Source organism: Mesoplodon densirostris, chromosome 19, assembly GCF_025265405.1.
Source record: "Mesoplodon densirostris isolate mMesDen1 chromosome 19, mMesDen1 primary haplotype, whole genome shotgun sequence".
In the NCBI taxonomy this organism is placed as follows: Eukaryota; Metazoa; Chordata; class Mammalia; order Artiodactyla; family Ziphiidae; genus Mesoplodon; species Mesoplodon densirostris.
The window spans coordinates 21,136,416-21,158,414 of NC_082679.1; positions in this window are offsets into that span (position 1 = coordinate 21,136,416).

A 21,999-nucleotide genomic window follows, 5' to 3' on the forward strand; every position below is an offset into this window, starting at 1 on the left:
ATTACCAGCAGGTTTTGTCCCCCTTCTCCCCACCCCCGCCGCCCCCTCGGCCAGCAACACTGAAATGAAATGAAAGTCCAAGCCTCAGCATCACCACCCCTCGAGGGCTGTCTCAACCTCCCTCTGGCCTCCTCTCAACACTTCATTTCACACTAGCTTATTCCTGTTCCTCAAAACTCCAAGGTTGTTCTCACCTCTGGGCCTTTGCACTTCCTTTTTGCCTCCTGATCTTCCCATGGCTGCATTTTTGGCATTTAGATCCAACTCAAACTCTCCCCTCCTCAGAGGCTTCCTGACCCACCCCATCACCCTCATCTACCTCACTCCGTTTTATTATTTTGCAAAGCACTTCTCTCAACCTGAAGTCATCTGATTAGGTCGCTTGTTTACATGTTCATGGATTATCTTCCCCACGTAGGTAGGCTGTGAGCCCCATGGGCTGGACAGTATGCATCTTGTTTATTCCTCTCTCTCTCCAGTGCTGAGAACTGAGTTCATCATTTAGTAAGTGTCTGTCGCAGGGGTGAGTTTGTCTTGCCAAATAGGGGAGACCTGGGTACTGTGAAGAGGGGCTGGCTCAGTCCAGGGCAGTGCCTGCTGGGCCAGGACCAAGGCAAGAGACAACAGCGGGAGAAAGAGCTGACCCAGCTCCAGGTGCCTGGGTCCAGACCTCCGACTCTGCCCAGGGCTGGGGCCTGAAGGGCTGGTGCTGGGAGGCATGAGCTGAACAGGGGTGACCCACTCTCCTGGGTGGTGTGGGCAGAGGCTGTGAGGTGGGGCCCGGTACTGGGGATCGGCCTTTCTCAGCCCGAGTGGAGTGGGGCCGGGACATGGGCACATTGCCTCAGGGCAAGGGGCTGGGGCAAGGGAGGAGAGAGCAGGGAGAGGCTAAGAGAAAGAGGAGGGGTGGATAGGCAAGTGAGAGGGCCACCAGCTGTGACCCTGGAGAGTCCACATCCCCCCACCATGGCATCCCCACCTCCACCACCTTCATGGCTATTACCCTCACCCAACATAAGCCATAGCCTCACAAATGTATTTAAACGTTTATAAAATGCATTGCCAACGTTTCGTCTTGAGAGATTACAAAAAAATTTCAGGATTTTCAGCTTCTCTTAAATCAGAGGATTTGAAAGAGCTGGTCCCCCATCTCCGCACAGAGCTGTCCCCTTTAGATGGGGCATGTGTTCTCCCACTCACCACAGTCCCCACCATTCTCCGTGGTTTCCCTCTCACCCCCTGTTTACACATTTATGTACCTGCAGTTGAATAAGCATTTGAGTTTATGAGTTCTGATGGTATACACCAGACAGAGGGTGGGGGAGACAAGACCCCAAGATCCCAGAGGCTGAGTTAAAACAAGGAAGGTCAGTTGGGACACTGAGACACTGGGAAATGCCATCCCAAGTGTACACATCTTGTTGCCCGGGGTGGGGGAGATGGAGAGGGACTTTGAGCTTAGCCTTGTAGGCCATGTTCTGTGACTGCCTCAGTGCCAGATCCCCTACCTCCCTGGCAAGAGGGGCCTTCTCCAGGAAGGCAGGTCCTGCCTGGGGTGAGGTGGCTGTAGAAAGGGAGCTGGAAAGCCCTGGAAACAGCTGTCTGGCATCTGACTCTGTGCTTGGCACAGAGCAGGTGTCCAGGAAAAGGAGGCCTTTTCATGATTCTGGAAAACCAGAGAGAAGTTACACAGCTGTTGGTCCTGGAGTCAGGAGACCCCCCCAACTAGCCTTTTCTCACTGCTGGTCCAGGGCCCGCTGGGGCCTCAGTCTCCTCATCTGTCCTTCCTCTCAGTGCTGATACTCTGTGGAAGTGGGTGGAGCTCCGGGAAACCCCCTGGAGGCAGCGCAAGCTCTGATGGTCTAGCTGTCCACCCCTTCCCACCAGAGACCAGCCTTGGGTGGAGGGCTGAGCTCCTCCAAATAAGAGGAAAAACTCGTGACTCAGGGAAAGGCAGAGGTTGAGTCAGCCAAGCCACAAGCTGTGGAAAAAATGAAGTCTCCCTGAGGCTTTTTCAGCTCCTCGGGTAAGGAGCCCTTTCTGAGGGAAAGCTGGCTTCTAAACTTTGGGAACCAGGCTTTCAGGAAAGCGCCAGTCTCAGGATTTTCAGGTTAGGGGTCCTGGCAATGACCTCTGTGGAAAATGCTAGGAATTTTTACTGGATCAGTTCTTTTTTTTTTTTTTTTTTAATTTATTTTTGGCTGCGTTGGGTCTTCGTTGCTGTGCGCATGCTTTCTCTAGTTGCTGCGAGTGGGGGGCTACTCTTTGTGGCGGTGCACAGGCTTCTCATCGCGGTGGCTTCTCTTGTTGTGGAGCACGGGCTCTAGGCGCGTGGACTTCAGTAGTTGTGGCACGTGGGCTCAGTAGCTGTGGCGCATGGGCTCTAGAGCGCAGGCTCAGTACTTGTGGCACACAGGCTTAGTTGCTCCGCAACATGTGGGATCTTCCCGGACCAGGGTTCGAACCATGTCCCCTGCACTGGCAGGTGGATTCTTAACCACTGCGCCACCAGGGAAGTCCTGGATCAGTTCTTAAGTTCTGTCTAAGTGCCAAGCAGTGTGTGCTACACACTTCACATCATCTTATCTTTCCCCAGGCTAGACTTGTGATTCCCAGCTTTGGGCTAGAGAAAGTGAGACAGATGCCAAAGCATCTAAGGGTGAAGTATTGAGACTAATGCAATACTTTCTGTCACTCTTGTCTCAGCAAGAGTGAGAGAAAACAGAGGGGGCAAAATAGTATCAGTTGATGACCTTAGGTCAGGGGTCAGAGAAGGGTCACATGGTACATATTCTGGGCTTTGGGAGCCAGGATCCCTGTGGCAACTACTCAACTCAGCCATTGTTGAGTGAACGGGGCATAGATAGTGCGCAAGCACTCGGCAAACGTCACTGAGGGACACGCGTCTGACTGTCCTGTCATTTTCATGTGTTGTGACAGCTTCTTCTGAGTTTTTTTCAACCACTTAAAAATATAAAATCCCTTCTTAGTTCACGGGTTGTACCAAAACAAGCTGCAGGCTGGAGTTTGCTGAGCCCTGACTTAAGCTGTTCATCATACTTTTCCTGCAACTCTTCTGTCTGTTTGAAGATATTCAAAACAGAAAGTAGGGGAAACAAATAAAGAAAAAAAGGAAACAGAGGCCATCCTGCTTATAACAGGCAGACTTTGAACTAGTCAAGTTTCCATGATTCTACATGCTGCCTTCTTTATCAATTACACACCTGAGGCTGTCTCAAAGCCATGGAAATGTGGGACATTGGGGAAAGATTTCTGTTCAAACGGTTACGAAGATTTGTTTTAAAGGAAGACACCTGGAATGTTCAGAAACTATGATTTCAAAAGAATATCTCTCAAAATTTTTGGATTTGGGGTTGCTAAAGTATTGGATTTGAAACCACGACCACATCTACCCTCTGCTAAATCATGGAACTGGAACTGCAGTGGCTTCCCATCCCTCCCTCTGCAGTATCAATATTTATGCTGTTCTTTGTCTAAGTTTGCCCCGTGTTTGTCATTCCAAGTCTGCACATCCTTTTCGTGTTTGTGGGCATTATTGTGCCTGTTTCTCATCATAGATGTCTCCATGAGGCTCTGACTAGGCCCAAGGGGGAAAACAAGAAAGACGAAAAGAAATGCTGCCCTTTGAGAAATGCTTCAGGTGGAGGAAATAAATGCTTTCATCTCAATATAGTCTTCACAGTGACTTAGACACACCTACCTTCTCAAATAGAGTAAAGCTAAGAGGCCTCTGACAACACTAGTTTGACAAGGTCCCATCTGCGTCATTCATTCATTCAGCAAACAGTTCCTAGACGCTCGTTTTGCCACCTCGAGCAGCGGATGCCATGATGAATGAGGCACTGTTTCTGCCCCTGAGGAGCTCACAGTCAAGCTGGAGGCAGACCTGCAAACACAGGTTTATCCCTGAGGAGCGAGAACAGCTTACCCAGAGCAGAGGGCAGAGGGCAGAGGGCAGAGGTCATCTCTGGTGAGAACCATCTTGTTGGATAACACATCTTGGAGCACCATTTTGGCATTAAAAGGTCAGCGTTTGGGGCTTGGCTGGCAAAGAACTCTTCACCTGCTGCATTTAAGTCAAGAACAAGAATTTTAGGGGCCAGGAGCAAGCAAGCTGGAGAGAGAAAAAGGCCTAGCTCATGGTGTGGGAGAGGGCCAGGGGAAACTCTCTGGCTGAGGAGTGTGACTGAGAAAAGTTTCAAAAGGCAAAGATGGGTGATATTCCTTTTTTTTTTTTGCGGTACGCGGGCCTCTCACTGTTGTGGCCTCTCCCGTCGCAGAGCACAGGCTCCGGACGGGCAGGCTCATCGGCCATGGCTCACGGGCCCAGCTACTGTGCGGCATGTGGGATCTTCCCGGTCTGGGGCACAAACCCGTGTCCCCTGCATCGGCTGGTGGACTCTCAACCACTCGCCACCAGGGAAGCCCTGATATTCCATTTTTAATTACTTGCTGAGCTGCCCGAGATGCCCCACATTTTTGGCCATTACCCCTCAATGCTTCATAAAATCCACACCCTCGCTGGTGGGAAAGTCAATTGTTCTATCCAACCTCCATGATGGGCAATGCAGCAACATCTGCTACAGTGAAAGATGCCCAGTCTCTTCTGTTCAGCTAGTCCACTTCTAGACATTTATGCTAGTGCAAAAGGGTATATGCTTACATTTATCCATTGCAGCTTTGCTTTCAGTAGGGAAACAGTGAGGACAACCCAGACAACCATCAATAGGGGATGGTTAAATAAATTATGCATGCAGTGAAATGGTTTATCACACTTAAAGGGAAGAAGGCAGGTCTTTATGTCATGATGTGGAAGGATTTCCAAGATATATTGAGTGAAAAAAGTAAGGTGCAAAAAAAGTAAGTGTGAGGGGCTTCCCTGGTGGCGCAGTGGTTGGGAGTCCGCCTGCCGATGCAGGGGACGCGGGTTCGTGCCCCGGTCCAGGAGGATCCCACATGCTGCGGAGCGGCTGGGCCCGTGAGCCATGGCCGTGGGGCCTGCACATCCAGAGCCTGTGCTCCGCAACGGGAGAGGCCACAACAGTGAGAGGCCCGCGTACCGCAAAAAAAGAAAAAAAAAAAAAAAAAAAAAAAAAGGCAAAACTAAACTACAGTGGTAGAAATCAGGGTAGTGGCGATCTAGGAAAGGGCTGGTATTGATTGGCAAAGGGTAGGAAGGAGCCCTTTAGGGCTGTTTTATAGAATTTTATTTATCTTGATCTTAGTGATGATTCCAAATGTGTATACATATATAAACAGTTCACTTAAGTGTGAACATAGATCTTAAGATTTATGCTCTGTATTGTATGTATGTTATACCTCAATAAAATAAAATAGAAGTAACTTTAAAGAAATCTGCGCTGAGTGCTATTAGAGGGCATGCACATCCTGGTTCCCCACAGGCTCTCTCCTTCCCAGCGTCTGGACTCTGAAGGCTGAGTGCAGTTCCTGCAAGACGTGCCCTCCTCTACTGGTGCCTCTCCCGGAGGAGTAGCCCTGGAGTCTGGGTGGGGCGGGCAGCTAGGGACAGGGGACAACAATCTTGCTGGGATTTTCTTCCCTACACTGTGCCCAGTCCCCTTACAGTGGAGGTTGACAATGGAATATTACTCAGCCATAAAAAGAAACGAAATTGAGCTATTTGTAATGAGGTGGATGGACATAGAGTCTGTCATACAGAGTGAAGTAAGTCAGAAAGAGAAAGACAAATACTGTATGCTAACACATATATATGGAATCTAAGAAAAAAAATGTCATGAAGAACCTAGGTGTAAAACAGGAATAAAGACACAGACCTACTTGAGAATGGACTTGAGGATATGGGGAGGGGGAACGGTAAGCTGTGACAAAGCGAGAGAGAGGCATGGACATATATACACTACCAAACGTAAGGTAGATAGCTAGTGGGAAGCAGCCGCAGAGCACAGGGAGATCAGCTCTGTGCTTTGTGACCACCTAGAGGGGTGGGATAGGGAGGGTGGGAGGGAGACACAAGAGGGAGGGGATGTGGGAACAGATGTATATGTATGACTGATTCACTTTGTTATAAAGCAGAAACTAATACACCATTGTGAAGCAATTATACTCCAATAAAGTTGTAAAAAAAAAGAAAATGCATGTGATATTGTGATTTATAATATATATATATATTTGGTCGGTCCCCTGTTTCTGGCACAGGGCTCCTAAAACACTTGGCATTTCCTAAGTGTTGGGAGCTATAAAGGTGTCTCTTGTTATGTTAATGAGGTGGGTGACCTTTGGGACGCACCTAAGTGTGCGGGCAGGTTGCCAGGAGAACCAGCTGCTGGGAATAGAGGGTTGGAACTTTCAGTGCCCTGCCACCCCCCCACCCCCCACCCCATATCAGGAGAGGAGAGGGACGGGAGATTAAATCAGTCTCCAGCAGCCAATGATTTAATCAAGCATGCCGGTGTAATGAAGCCTCCATAAAAACTCAAAAGGACTGAAATGGGAGCGCTTCCAGGTTGTTGAACACGTAGAGATCTGGGGAGAGTGGTAGCCCTGGAGAGGGCATGGAAGCTCCCTGCCCTTTCCCTATACCTTGCCCTGTGCATCTCTTCCATCTGTCTGCTCCTGAGATATATTTTTTATAATAAGCCCGTAATCTAGTAAGAAAAACACTTCTCTGAGTTTTGTGAGCTGCTCTAGTAAATTAATTGAACCCAAGGAAGAGATGTTGGGAAGCTCCCATCTACAGCCAGTCAGTTGGAAGCACAGGTGACAACCTGGACTGGCGTCTGAACTGGGGAGGGTGGGTGGTTGGCAGTCCTGTGGGACTGAGCCTTTAACCTGTGGGGCCTGATGCTATCTCCAGGTAGACAGTGTCTGGATTGGATGCAGAGTATTAAAGCACTGCTCAGCCTCCAGCTGCCTGGTTAACTGATAGCCCCAGAAGCTGCTTTTCTGGTTTCACTCCTTTCATGCCAAGGCCCTACTTCCTCTAGAGACTGCTCCCAGCCACTGTCTGAGCATGCAGGGCTGAAATATTGGTCCGTTCCTGTGAGATGTGGGATCTTGGCCAATGTCTTAGTCAATTTGGGCTGCTATAACAAATTATCATAGACTGAGCTTAAACAATAAAAATTTAGGCCTGACAGTTCTAGAAGCTGAAAGTCTGAGATCAGGGTGCCAGCATGATTGGGTTCTGGTGAGAACCCTCTTCTGGGTTGCTGATGCTGTCTTTTCCTTGTATTTCATATGGAGAAAGGAGATAGCTAGCTAGCTCTCCTGCTTCTTCGTGTAATCTCATTCATGACCTATGTGCCTCCTAAAGGGGGCCCATAAAGAATTAGGTTTCAATGCATGCATTTTATAGGGCACATGCTCAGTCCATGACAGGCCGCCCTGGATCAAGGATTCCCTGTTGGCGGGGTACACTTTCTTGGAACTGCACTGAAGTTTGAGACGCTATGCAATTCTGCCTTCTCCCTCTCTAACCAGGTGGTAGACTGGCATGGTAGTCTGCAGGCTCTCCTCACCTTTTCTGGCTACCTCTTCTTCTTCCTTCACAGGTCTTCCTTCTAGTACATCTCCTGCATGTCTGTTCCTGTCTCGGTGTCTGCTTCTTGGAAGACCCCAACTAAGACACAGATTACCAGTGGTCTCTTTTCCCACTACTCAAGACCCAATCTCCAGACACCTTTAAACTGTCTAGACATCCTACCTCTTCCCTCCCTCTATTTCCTGTCTCCCAAACCCTCATCTCTCTCTTCCGCTCCAGCTGAGGTGATGGTAGGGCTTTAATACATTCTATCTTTACATCTTAGGGAAGTTTTCTTTTTCTATTTATTTATTTAAAATATTTTTAGATATATATATTTTTGATGTGGACCATTTTTAAAGGCTTTATTGAATTTGTTACAATATTGCTTCTGTTTTATGTTTTGGTTTTTTGGCCCTGAGGCATGTGGGATCTTAGCTTCCCGACCAGGGATCAAGCCCGCACCCCCTGCATTGGAAGGTGAAGTCTTAACCACTGGGCTGCCAGGGAAGTCCCTCTTTTTTTTAAATTAAAAAATATTTAATTTAATTTTAATTGAGATATAATTGATGTATAACATTAGTGTCAGGTGTACAACACAATGATACAATACTTGTATCGAATTGTGATATGATCACCAAAATAAATCTAGTTAACATCCATTACCACACATTATTACAAAATTGTTTCTCTTGTGATGAGAACTTTTAAGATCCACTCTCTAGCAACCTTCAAATATACAATACAGTACTGTTAACTATGGTCACCATGCTGTGCATTACATCCCCAGGACTTTATAAATGAGTTTGTACCTCTTGACTCCCTTCACTCATGCCTCTGACAACCACCAATTTGCTGTACTCTGTATCTATGAATTTGTTTGTTTGTTTTGATTCCACATGTAAGTGAGATCATACAGTATTTGTCTTTCTCTGACTTATTTCACTTAGTTTAATGCCCTCTAGGTCCATCCATATCATCACAAATAGCAAGATTTTTTCCTTTTTTTGTGGGTGAATAATATTCAATTGTATATGTACATACCACATCTTTACTTACTCATCCATTGATAGACACTTAGGTTGCTTCCACATCTTGTCTATTATAAATAATATTGCAATGAACATGGGGTGCATATATCTTTTTGAGTTAGTGTTTCCATTTCCTTGGATAAATACCTAGAAGTAGAATTGCTTGACCATACGGTAATTCAATTTTTAATTTTTTGAGGAACCTCCATACTGTTTTCCATAGTGTTTGCTCCAATTTACATTCTTACCAACAGAGCAAAAGGATTTCCTTTCTCTACATCATTACCAACACTTCTTATTTCTTGTGTTTTTGATAATAGCCATTTTAATGAATGTGAGGTGATAAATCATTGTGGCTTTGATTTGCATTTCCCTGATGATTAGTGGTGTTGAACAACTTTTCTATCCATTGGCCATCTGTATGTCTTCTCTGGAAAAACGTCTATTCAGATCCTCTGCCCATTTTTTAATCAAATTGTGTTTGTTTGCTATTGAGTTGCATGAGTCCGTTATATTTTTGGATATTAACTCCTTGGCAGATATATGATTTGCAAATATTTTTTCCTGTTCGGCCTTTTCATTTTGTTGATGGTTTCCTTTGCTGTGCAGAAGCTTTTTAGTTTGGTGTAGTCCCACTTGTTTATTGTTGCTTTTGTTGCCTTTGCTTTTGATGTCAAATACAAAAAGTCATCACCAAGATCTATGTCAAGGAGCTTACTACCTATGTTTTCTTCTAGGAGTTTTATGGTTTCAGGACTTACATTCAAGTCTTTAACCCATTTTGAGTTAATTTTTGTGTATGGTTTGAGAAAGTAGTCCAGTTTGATTCTTTTGTATGTGGCTGTCCACTTTTCCCAACATCATTTATTGGAGAGACTGTACATTCCCCACTGTATATTCTTGACTCCTTTGTCATAAATTAATTGACTATATATTCATGGGTTTATTTCTGCACTCTCAATTCTGATCCATCGATCTACATGTCTGTTTTTATGCAAATACATGCCATAGTGGATTTTTTTGTTTGTCTATTTTTTGGTCACACTGCTTGCAGGATCTTAGTTCCTGGACCAGGTATTGAACCTGGCCCTCGGCAGCGAAAACTTGGAGTCCCAACCACTGGACAGCCAGGGAATTCCCATAGTGTTCTGATTACTGTAGCTTTGTAATATAGTTTGAAATCAGGAAGTATGATGCCTTCAGCTTTGTTCTTCTTTCTCAAGATCGTTTTGGCTATCGGGAAGTTTTCTTTAGACAGAAAAATCATCTCTTTTAAGATGCATTCTATTCCTGTTTCTTAAGAAAAACTACAGCAGCATCTTCATAAATGCCCCATGAAACCTCCCTGCTTAGACTCCTGAAAGAGGAGGAGGAGAAAGGACAATGTTTTCAACAAATGATGCTGGAATAACTAGACATCTATATGCAAAAAATGAACCTTGACCTACATTTTATACATATATTAACTCATAATGGATTGTTGACCTAAATGTAAAATGTCAAACTATAAAACTTTTAGGAGAAAACAGAGAAAATCTTTGTGAGTTTGGGCTAAGCAAAGAGTTCTTAGATAGATACCAAAATCATGCTCCGTAAAGGAAAAAATGATGAATTGGACTTCATCAAAATTAATCTTTTGCTCTGTGAAAGACAATTTTAAAATAAAAAGAAAAGCCACAGACAAGGGGTAAATACTTGCAAAAATCACATACCTGACAAAGGGATATAGATCAAAAATATATAAAGAACTCTCAAAACTCAACAAAAAGGAAATAAATAGACCAATTAAAAAATGGTCAAAATATTCCAGTAGCTGCTTTACCAAAGAATATATATTGATTGCAAATACACATATGAAAAATACTCAACATCATTAGACATTAGGGAAATGCAAATTAAAACCACAATGGGATACCACTACATAATTAGCTGAATGGCTCTAAAAACCAAACCAGAGCAAAAAAATAATAATACATAATAATTCTGGATGCTAGTGAGGATGTAGATCAACTGGAACTTTCATACACTGCTACTAAGAATGCAAAATAATACAAAAACTTGAGAAATAGTTTGACAATGTCTTAAGAAGTTGAACATACTCTCACCTGTGGCCCAGCAACCTAATTGATAGATATTTACTCAAGAGAAATACTTTTTTTTTAATGGAAGGCATTCAAGTTTTGTTTGTTTGTTTGTTTGTTTGTTTTGCGGTACGCGGGCCTCTCACTGCTGTGGCCTCTCCCATTGCAGAGCACAGGCTCTGGACACGCAGGCTCAGCGGCCATGGCTCAGCAGCCCAGCCGCTCCGCGGCACAGCATGTAGGATCTTCCCGGACCGGGGCATGAACCCGCATCCCCTGCATCTGCAGGCGGACTCCCAACCACTGCGCCACCAGGGAAGTCCTTTTTTTAAAAATTTATTTTATTCTTGGCTGCTTCGGGTCTTAGTTGAGGCACGTGGGATCTTCATTGCGGCATGTGGGATCTTTCTTTGTGGCACGTGGGCTTCTCTTTAGTTGTGGCATGCGGGTTTTCTCTCTAGTTGTGGTGCTCGGGCTCCAGAGCGTGTGGGATCTCTAGTTAGCGGCACGTGGGCTTAGTTGCTCCTAGGCATGTGGGATCTTAGTTCCCCGACCAGGGATCAAACCCACGCCCCCCACACTGGAAGGCAGATTCTTTACCACTGGACCACCAGAGAAGTCCCAAGGGAAATAAAGACTTGTTCACACAAAATATGTTAACAGCTTGTAACAGATTTATTCATAGAAACCAAAAATTGGAAATGGTCTAAATGTCCTTTATGTGGTGGATGGATGAACAAAGTATGTATATCCATACAATTAAATGAAAAAGAACTTAGTCATAATACAGAATAAACTATTGTAGACCCAGCAACAAAGATAAATCTCTCAAATGCACCATGCTAAAAAATAAATCCCAGACTAAAAGGCTACATACTGTATGCTTCCATTTATATGACATTCTGGAAAGGTAAAACTGTAAGGACGAAGGAGAGATCAGTATTGCTTCTGTTTAGGGGTGGGGTGACTACAAAGGAGCAGTATGAGGGGAACTTTTGGGATGAGGGAAGCGCTTTTGTGTTCTGATTATACACTATGTACATTTGCCAAAACATGTAGAATTGTACACAAAAAGAGTGACATTGATTGTAAACTAAAAAATAAAAACAAATATTAGTAAAATGCATAATTATGTAATTTATAATTTAAAATCTCATTGCACGGGGCCTCCCTGGTGGCGCAAGTGGTTGAGAGTCCGCCTGCCGATGCAGGGGATACGGGTTCGTGCCCCGGTCTGGGAGGATCCCATATGCCGCGGAGCGGCTGGGCCCGTGAGCCATGGCCGCTGAGCCTGCGCGTCCGGAGCCTGCGCGTCCGGAGCCTGTGCTCCGCAACGGGGGAGGCCACAACAGTGAGAGGCCCGCATACCGCAAAAATAAATAAATAAATAAATAAAATAAAATCTCATTGCACGTACAGCATTTTCTACATTTGTTCTTTACATGGTTGTCAATTAATTGGAATTTGTGTGTGTGTGTGTGTGTGTGTGCGTTTCAAAAGTTTAACGTGTTGGATTTTCAAAAGAAATGGCTGGAGGGGAGTCTGGTGGCCATCCAGGCATTAAAGAAAATCATGTGGGAAAACTTCCAGGTTACCTATTGCTAGGAGAGGAGAAAAAAAAGCAAGCACAAATTTTCATTGTCAAGAACTCTTTCCCAGTATGCTTTAGGTAAAGGTCCTTCTTCCATTCACCTAGGGATTCTTCAGCTATTTCCTGGCTAGGAGGCCAGGGGTCGGAGCTTCCTTCCCTTTTCCAAAGTCACAGGAGGGAATTTCCCAGGTAAGAAGTCAGAATTTCCCTCCCCTGAATCTTAACAAGCAGAACACAGAATAAGTAAAGCTAAATCAGCAAAATCAAAGATATACAGCAACAACAATGAAATGCAAAAACCTCCCATACCAAATGAAATAAAACACAACTAGACAAAACAAACAAAAAACAAGCTAGGCATAGAAACGGTCTTACAAAGGCCAGAGCAAAATATCCCGCCAAAAATGTTTCTAAGGGAGCAACCAGAGTTAAGAGAAACAAGATTTCAGAAATGAACCTAGTTCTTATCTCGGCCCTAACCCCTCACCTCCAAACCCCAGAGCTGTAAGGGAGAAGAAAGAGTGAGAGGAAAAAATCCTAGTGGCACAACTGAGTACTACTTTCCAATAGAGAAGACTAGACTGAGTTTATCAGCAGGCCGTGACTTTGGGAAGAGTTGCAGAAATTATGACTGTCTTCCACACTCCCACCATCCCCTGCGTCTCACTAGAGGCTGGATCAACCACCTGGCTGCCCTCCTTGTTTTGATTTTTCCTGGCTGGGCGGCACAGTTAGAGATGGAAGACAGAACAATCATGTCACCATTGCTCAAATTTTCTCCAGCCACATATTCCATAGGGATTCAGAAAATAGATGACTGCTGTTTGGTCTGAAGAAATGTAGGAATGTCTCCCCACCTAGAGCTGCACTGCACTTTGATTTCTTTTGATTGCAATGAAAAAAAAAATCTAGATCCCAGGGCAAAAACTCCTCCTATTTCCTATTTAAGTCAGTACCAACTTTGCACAAGACCCATGTGCCCTTCTTTTGCCCGCCTTTTGGTGGCAGGCCTCTCATTTCAACTGCTTTGACATCCAGGGTGGTTATTGCCTATTTGGGGACTGGGGAGCAGACCTCAGAGCTTTGCCTAGAGTCTGTGGTCTGGCCCCTGTAGGAACTATGGGGCAACAGGTCAACCTAACTACCTAATGGAGAGACACTGACCTGACCCCTCCCTTCATTCCCTCTGCCAGGCTGGAATCGCTCACTGGGCTGTCCTGAAAGTCTGGCATGAATAGAAGAAATTACACAGAGAACTTGACATGGCCAGTGTCAAGACTGGCCTTTGCATTGCCTAAGGGCCCTTTAAAGTGTGTGTGTGTGTGTGTGTGTGTCTTGCTGAAACTGAAAATACTTACTGTAAAACAAACAACAGACAAAAAGAAAAACCAACCAAACAAACAAAAAACAAAACAAAACAAAACAAAAACAAGAGCAACGCAAAATCCAAATGTTTTACCAAATGAAATTCAAAGTTTAATAAAGTAAACAACACAGTACCCAAAGGTTTATCTTGACATCCCTCCCTCACGTCTCTTACCCTCCCCTGAGTCAGCCCCTTTGATATCTCTTAGCTGCTTTGTCTCAGCCATCTAGGCTTTTTAAAAGCCTTGAAGGCATCTGAGACACGCCGAGCACCTCAAGGCAGGGGACTGAGCATGAAGTTAAGGACTGAATTTTCTGCTTCTTCAAGGTAGAGATCAGCCAAGCTCAGAGTGGGTGAGTTAATGCACCGGAAATGTCTACAGCAGGGCAGGCTCACAGCAGGCTGTGTGCAAGGATGAGTTATTTTTATGACTGCTTTCTGCATTGTGACCGGGGTGTGATTTTGGAATATCTATTTCCTGTTTAAGAAAGTGGGTCCCTTCTGCTTTTCCTTCTCTGGTATTAAGACAACTCTGAACCTCCTGTTCCCTTCCTCCCTGCCAACATGAGCATCAGAGTCACATGAGGCCTCTGGCTACAGTCAGTGTTAAGATAGGGTTTCACCTGTCCAAAGGCTGTTTGAGTATCTGGAGTCCAAACCTTCTTATTCAGTTTACATTTTTCCTGAATTCATCAGGTAAAACATAAACAGACTTTCCCAATGGGCAATATGGTATCTAACAAAAATCCAGAATGTATTTATTTTCCATTTTCCTTTGGTTTTGAACATTCCCCAGTTCTGAGCCCAGATGGGAGCTTTCTTTTCATGGTCATTGCATAAAGCTGGGCAGGTTGTTCACTGCACAAAGATGCTCAGCAGAGATGAGAGGGGGCTGAAATCCAACCTTCACTCCACTTGCCATGCTGTGTCCTGTAGGCTGCACCAGTGCAGAGGGGGCACCTTTTCTTAAGTTGTCAGTCTAGAAGGGGAGTTGGAAGGTTGTTTTTTTTGTTGTTTTTTTGTTTTTTTTTTTTGCAGTACGCGGGCCTCTCACTGTTGTGGCCTCGCCTGTTGCAGAGCACAGGCTCTGGACGCGCAGGCTCAGCGGCCATGGCTCACGGGCCCAGCCGCTCCGCAGCATGTGAGATCCTCTTGGACCAGGGCACGAACCCGTGTCCCCTGCATCGGCAGGCGGACTCTCAACCACTGCACCACCAGGGAAGCCCTGTGTTTTTTTTTTTTTTTTTTTTTTTAAATCTACTGCCCACAACACAACCCCTTTTGAATTTTATAGGACTTCTCATTGAGCAAACCCCCCCTTGAGGATTGTATGAGCAGGTCAGGTACCTGGGTCTCTTGACCAGCCTGGAGATGTTCCTTTTAAGATTCATGTTTAAAACCAATGGCTTTCAAATGTGAATGATTTTCCTCCCCAGGGGACATTGGACAATATCTGCTCCATCTGATGGAGCATGAAATTTAACCTTAGAATACATCCAGTACCTCTGTTTATTACACATGCAGGGGGTCCTCATTATCTGAGGACAACCACTATCAGAGAAAAGCCCCTTAAAGTAAGTCATCTCAAGATGGGGACACAATAAGAGAGAAAATTTAAAAAGAAGAAAGTACCTTGCTCTTCAAAAATGAAATAAAATTATGAAAATGTTTATCTTCCATTTAACAAAATGTAGGTTATGCTTGCAACTACCCAAACGTTCTTAGAATGAACAAAGGTTGAGTCATGTTGGTTTGGAGGTTATGCTTGCAACTACAAAATGTAGGTTATGCTTGCAACTACCCAAATATTCTTAGAATGAACAAAGGTTGAGTCACGTTGGTTTGGAGGAGGCATATATATTCAGACAAAATGTAATCACTTGATATGACATCCTCCTCTTCTGACTCTTTCTTCTTGGTCATAAGAGTCAGTTTTGCAAAAACATTTCATTATTTTATCAATTTTCTTAACCCATTGAAGTTCAAATCATTCTCTTCTGAAGCAACTGTCCTGCCATTAATCTAGTAATTTTCTCCAACTGTTAACTGCTCTATTATATATCTTTTTGATGAATTATTTATTTTGTCAAAATGAAACATCTTTTTAAAAGCATTTACTGAGAGAGAGACAGAGTGAGAGTGAGAGTGAGAGAGAGGGAGAGATGAGAGATGTTTGAAAATTCACAGACATTAACACTTTTAGTCTCTGTAGCATTGGTGAGGTGCACTGAGCTGCCTTGGGAGTGAGAACGGCTTGTTGCTCCTGGCAGGAGAGGAGAAAGTATCTCAAAGTGAGATTTCCTTGTACCTACCCTCCATCCCCCCAGCCCACTGCCCTGTTGACACATCCTATTCCCTGTGTACAGGGACCCATTTATTTTGAAAGATGTTAGCATCCATCCAGCTTGGTGGGTTTCACCATTTGAGCAGGTGTGGTGAAGGAGGGGAAGCAGGGGCAGGCAGCTCTAGCCCTGATGTCGCCCTGACAGCTAGAATCGCCGTTTTCATCTTCTCCAAGCAGCAAAGCCATCCTCCCCTCTCCTGCCTGCAGACTTTTTATAATAGCAATAAGGCAACTCTGGGGAAGATCATCTTGTATTAACTCCGGGGAGTAATCATCTAATCACATTCCGGGCTGATTTGAGGCACTCATCTGGACCAAATGCCTCCCCACACCCCAGGAGCAGCTTTATGAGGCGGCAGCCAGGCCCCATCGAGCCTTATTGCTTAATTAAAAACAAATTCCCGAGTAATTTATTTTTTTGTGTTTTTTATTATTTTTTTATTTTTTGTCTTCCCATAAGAACTCCAGCCGCAAAAAGTGTGAGGGAGAGCCCAGCAGTTGGGAGAAGAAGCGGAGATTTACAGCTTTGGCTGCTGTGCCGGCCGCTGGCGCCGCTCGGGGTCCACGTGAAATGGGAACATCCTGTGGGGCCGCCTGCGGGCTGTGGAGGGTGGCACGTGGGCGGGACGCGTGTATTATTAGACAATAGCAACTCTCAGCCCCTGACCCGGCGTTAGTATGACAGCCCTGTGCTGTGACAGACCCTCCAAAATGCTACCACCTTAACCAGGGCCTTAATTTATCTGCTCGGACTGCAAAGGTACACTCTGTGCCCAGGGGAATCGGCCGGAGATGGGCGGGGCCTGCAGCTCCCAGGATGCCTCTGGGCCGCTTGCTTTTTCTTTCTGGACCTCAGTTTCCCCAGCTGAACAGGAGGACAGGTCCCACCTGCCTTACGAGGTGATCAGAGTGGACGGTGGTGCTGGAGAGGTGGGGGCTGCCCTCTCACGTGTAGGGGGTGAGGAAGACGACGTGAGTGTGGACTGGGCTTTAAACCAGGAGAGGAGGGTCCCAGCCTCCCAGATGAGGCTGTGAGTGCAGAGACTTCTCTCCCTCATCTGTGCCAGGACTCACCAGGGAGTGGGAGAGAGCCTGTGGAAAGGAGCGTGTGTGTGCTCGTGTGTGCGGGAGGGCTGGAGACATGTGTACGAGTGTGTGGTGGGTGTGAGTGTGTCTGCAGAGGCCCAAGTGTCTCCCTGGGCCCATGCATCTGTCTGTGAATGGACAATAGCATTAAAGGGCACATACTCTGGGGCAGGCTGCTAGGATTCAAATCCCAGCTCTGCTTTGGGCTAGTGACTTAACCTCTCTGAACCTCAGTTTTCTTATCTGCAAAATGGGAATAATGATAGCATTGATGTCATTGGGTTGTTATGAAGCTAAAATTAGTTAATATAGGCAAAGTGCTCAGAACACTGCCTGGCAGGTGCTTCATAAGTGTTCTGACATCTATGAGCATGTATATGTGACTTCTAAAAATTACATGTAGGGGCTTCCTTGGTGGCGCAGTGGTTGAGAATCTGCCTGCTAATGCAGGGGAAACGGGTTCGTGCCCTGGTCTGGGAGGATCCCACGTGCTGCAGAGCAACTAGGCCCGTGAACCACAACTACTTAGCCTGCGTGTCTGGAGCCTGTGCTCCGCAGCAAGAGAGGCCACGATAGTGAGAGGCCTGTGCACCGCGATGAAGAGTGGCCCCCACTTGCCACAACTAGAAAAAGCCCTCGCACAGAAACGAAGACCCAACACAGCAAAAATAAATAAATTAATTAATAAACTCCTACCCCCAACATCTTCAAAAAAAAAAAAAAAAAAAGAAGACAGTGGAATGAAACATTTAAAGTGTTCAAAGAAAAACAAAAACACCAAAGTAGAATTAAAAAAATAAAATAAAATAAAATAAAAATTACATGTAATATAAATTTCTCCAACTCAAGTCACATTTCCCCATAGACTTTAATTTTAAAAATTAGGGATGAGACTTCTAGAAATACTTTTGTTCCTATGGTTAAAATCACCAAAAAAAGTGGCAAATCTTTACAAGTCATAATTTATACAGGTAGTGTGCCTTATATTGGCGTATAAACCAGGGAGAAATTGTGCACAAAACTGAAAAGAAAATAGCTTTGTTCTCTACCTTACAATTCTGATTGCCTGAAAAAATTGCCTCCTGAGACTGCCGTTTCTGTAGGAGAGCTGAGCACCAAACACTTGTTTTCTCCTCACTGCCCGCTCCCCCCCACCCCACCCCCCACCCCCGCCTCCAATCATCACTTCAGAAGTAAGAGCCAAGTGGCCAAAATCAGCTCTGGGAAGATTGCAATCAAGAGCAGAGATCTTCAGCCACTTCAAAAAGAGGTAGCCTTTCCTGGGAAATTTAAGGGTCATTCATTAGCATGTGCAGAAAAACATTCCTGAAAAGGGACTCTGGGAAGAGCAGCTGTCACAGAAGGGGAGGCCTTGACTGTGATCACAGTGGGCACCCAGGGAGCCCAGAACAGGGCCCAGAAAGTGACTACTGGTAAAGACAGGCCCTTGAGGCTCTCTGAAGTAGCCGCTTGGTTTTCCTTCTCTGAGAAGTTGGCAGAGCCTGGCAGTGGCCTAGAATAGCCCTGCTGAATTTGTGGGGTGTGTGGGGACAGCAGTAGCTTCAGAGCCAGCCATCCAGGATTCGAATCTGTGCCTTTCCATCTCCCCAGCTGAGGGCCACTTCCTGAGGCTTTTCAGGATGCTGAAAGTTGCCTCGCTGGGCTGTTGCTAGGATTTGAAGTGGTTACTTGTAGAGCAGACAATACTGGCCTAATTAATGTTAGTTCTGTAGCAGACATTTGGTGTCTTGCCCATATCCTGTAAGTTGAAGGCCAACAGCCAGTCTCTGGATCTATTTACCGGTGAGCTCTCTCCAAAGCTCCAGAACACACCTGTGTTCACCTGTATGGTGGTACAGACATGCCAGGAATCAACCTGCTGTGACAGCCCTCACCACTTGGCCTTGGTGGATAAATAACCCAGCTCCCTCACCCTTTAGGTGGGATAACTCCGAGGTGGAGTCTCCTGCAGTTGCCCACAGCTCCAGCTTGCCTGAAAACACACCCTTCGTTGGCTGACTTCCCTTTCCTGCCTCACTTCCTCTCTCCCCTGCCAGTGTTTGTCTTTACCTCCCAAATAAACTACTTGCATTAAAAGCCTTGTCTCTGGCTTTTTCCTGGTGAACACCAACTCAGACAGTTCCTCCCCCCAGTCTTATCCCTCCCCTCCTTGCTGTTGGACTGGCAAAGACTTGACATAACAGTTGTATCCCCTGCCCCTAGCCCAGCCCAGCCTCCTCACTAAAACCAAGTACACCAGGCCTACACAGATGTCTTTATCCACTGTTTTCTCCTGCGTGGCATCCTTTCTCTGGCAGAAATACTTGTTTTTTGGGAGGAGGAACTGAGCCTTTCTCTCCCTTCATTCCTTTCATTCACAGAGGACTGACCCCAGTCTTAGCCCTGGAGGTAAGTGTGGGATATGAGTCTGCTGGACTAGAGCACCATGTTCTCCAGCTGCAGCTGGTTCAGGGATGTGTGCACGATCTGAGCTAGGCCAGGATCCAACTCAGGCCCTTCACTGTGCTCCTGGGAAAGGTGTCCCGACACTGAGAGGTTTAGGTTGATCAGATGAGAACCAACACTCCCCAGGATCAATTGACCTGAGTGAGAGTAAAGCTGACCTGGAAAAAAACATGGTTAAGAGATGGAGAAAGGCAGATTCCTGAAAGCATCTTTGAGCCCTGAATTCAGCCACGTCTGAAGTTACAAGTGCCCCATGCTTTTCAGTTACATGAACCAATTTTTTCTGCTCTCCCTGCCTTTTTTTTTTTTTTTTTTTTGTGGTACGCGGGCCTCTCACAGCTGTGGCCTCTCCCATTGCAGAGCACAGGCTCTGGACGTGCAGGCTCAGCGGCCATGGCTCACGGGCCCAGCCACTCCGTGGCATGTGGGATCTTCCCGGACCGGGGCACGCACCCGTGCCCCCTGCATCGGTAGGCGGACTCTCACTGCGCCACCAGGGAAGCCCTCCCTGCTTTTTTTACATAAGCGAATTTTGAGTTTGATTTCTGTACTTCCGGCTGCCTAATACATAGTTTCATCCTGCTTAACCATCTGATCAGGAGGAGGGGATACGTGGCTTTGAAACTTTGCTCCTTTCTGGGTGTAGGTTATTCACGGGTGAAGTTGGTTTAAAACTACTCCCTCCAAAGCTTACCTGAGGAAGAAGTGTGTCTACACCAATTATCTGCTGGGGTGTTTTCAGCTGCAAGTAGCAGAAACTCCAACTCAAATTGGCTTAACAAGAAGGAATTTTATTTCCTCTCATAACAGGAAGTCGAGCAGCAACAGAATTTGCGGGCTTGGTCGACTCAGTGGTTTGGCCACGTCCTTAAGGATCCCGTTTCTCTCAGTTCCTCTGCCCTGCGGCCTTCAGGGTGGTGGTTCCCTTGGACTGGCTTCTGGGGTCAGGATGGAGGCTGAGTTCCAGGCTTCTCATCCCTACATAGCACCATCTAGAGGAGCAAAAGGGGGTTAATTGGCTCTTTTTCTGTATGTGCCTCATTCTCAGAAGAGAAGAAGCTGCCCTGGAACCCCCAGTAGAATGTTGTAACAGCCAGGAAAAATTGGGTTACACAGCAGTAACAAAAAATCTCACAGTCTCAGCGACTTAAAACGACAAAGGTTTATTTCCACGTATGCTATGTGCCAGAGTAGGTCTGTAGAGGGCCGCCTCGCTGGCATCACTCAGACACCCGGCTGAGGGAGCGGCCACCGTCTTGCTTGCTGGCGGCGGCTGTGCCAAAGGACTCCCACCAGCAGTTAATGGCTCTGCCCCAGAAGTGACACACAGGCCTCCCTCTCATGACTCATTGGCCAAGGTTAGTTTTATGGCCCCGTTGACCACAAGGAGACCAGGAAATAAATGTTCCCCAGAAGTGCGGAGAAATGGAAGTACTAGCAAACGGTGCTAACAATTGCCACAATGGCTGTCATTGGCCAGAATAGGGCCACTTATAAACCAATCCCTGGCAAGGAGAGCAGGATGACTGTGATTGGCTTAGAGCAACTGCTTGGATGGGGCATGGAGTCTGGCTAGTCAACTGCAAAGACCTCTACATCCTGTGACCACATTTTAGATAGTGAGATACACCTAGTGAGGGCATTTTCATTGGGATAAGCCAGGGGAGGGAGGTGGCAGCGGCTGTGGGGAAGATGTTCTTCGCCCAGATGATCCTGTGTCCTGATGGAGTGACTCTAGTCCAGGTTTTCTACCTGGGCCAAAGCTTCTTCCAAAATGGACTTGGGTGCCTGACTGAAGTGGACCCACTAATGGTGCCTGGGGTGACTCGGGAGTCCTCATAGGCAGGGAGCACAAGGCTGCTCCTGGCATCGGTCCTATGTATCATTCCTGAGCTCATCAGGACGATTTCAGAGCCGGTAGCTCAGGAACTGTTGTGTCAGGGGTCCATCAGAGGAGCAGAACCTCTGTGAGATTACATATCACAAAGGATTTATTTTTAGGGACTTGACCTCATCCTATTGTGGGAGTTGGTTAGACAGACTACATGAAGCCATTACTTCTGTGTCTGATCCTGGAACCTGGAGCCTGCAGGGCAGGTGACTGGGAAGGGCTGATGCATGTAACGGGGAGGGGCGCAAGGATGGAACGGACCTGGGAGGCTGGCACTGCGTCCGCCTCTCACCGTCTCCCTGCCTCCAATTTCACCCATGAGGGAGTCCTGCAGGAGGAGCTGGAATCCTTCTTCATGGCCCAGGACCAGAGAAGCTGAAGGAGCACCCGGCAGGAGCTGGAGGCCCGTGGGCCTGGCTGCAGCCCCAGCCAGCCCTGAGAGCCAGCAGATCCTGCCCATGTGAGCGGCAGTGGCGCCTTGTGCCCGGCACCGACCTCAGAGCTCCGAGGAGATGGCTGCCACTGTGCTTCCGCCTCCCAACTCTCAGGCAGAAGGTCTCTTGTGGCCCCTCACACTGAGAACTGTGCATGAAAGGGAATGCTGGGAGATGGAATTCCAGC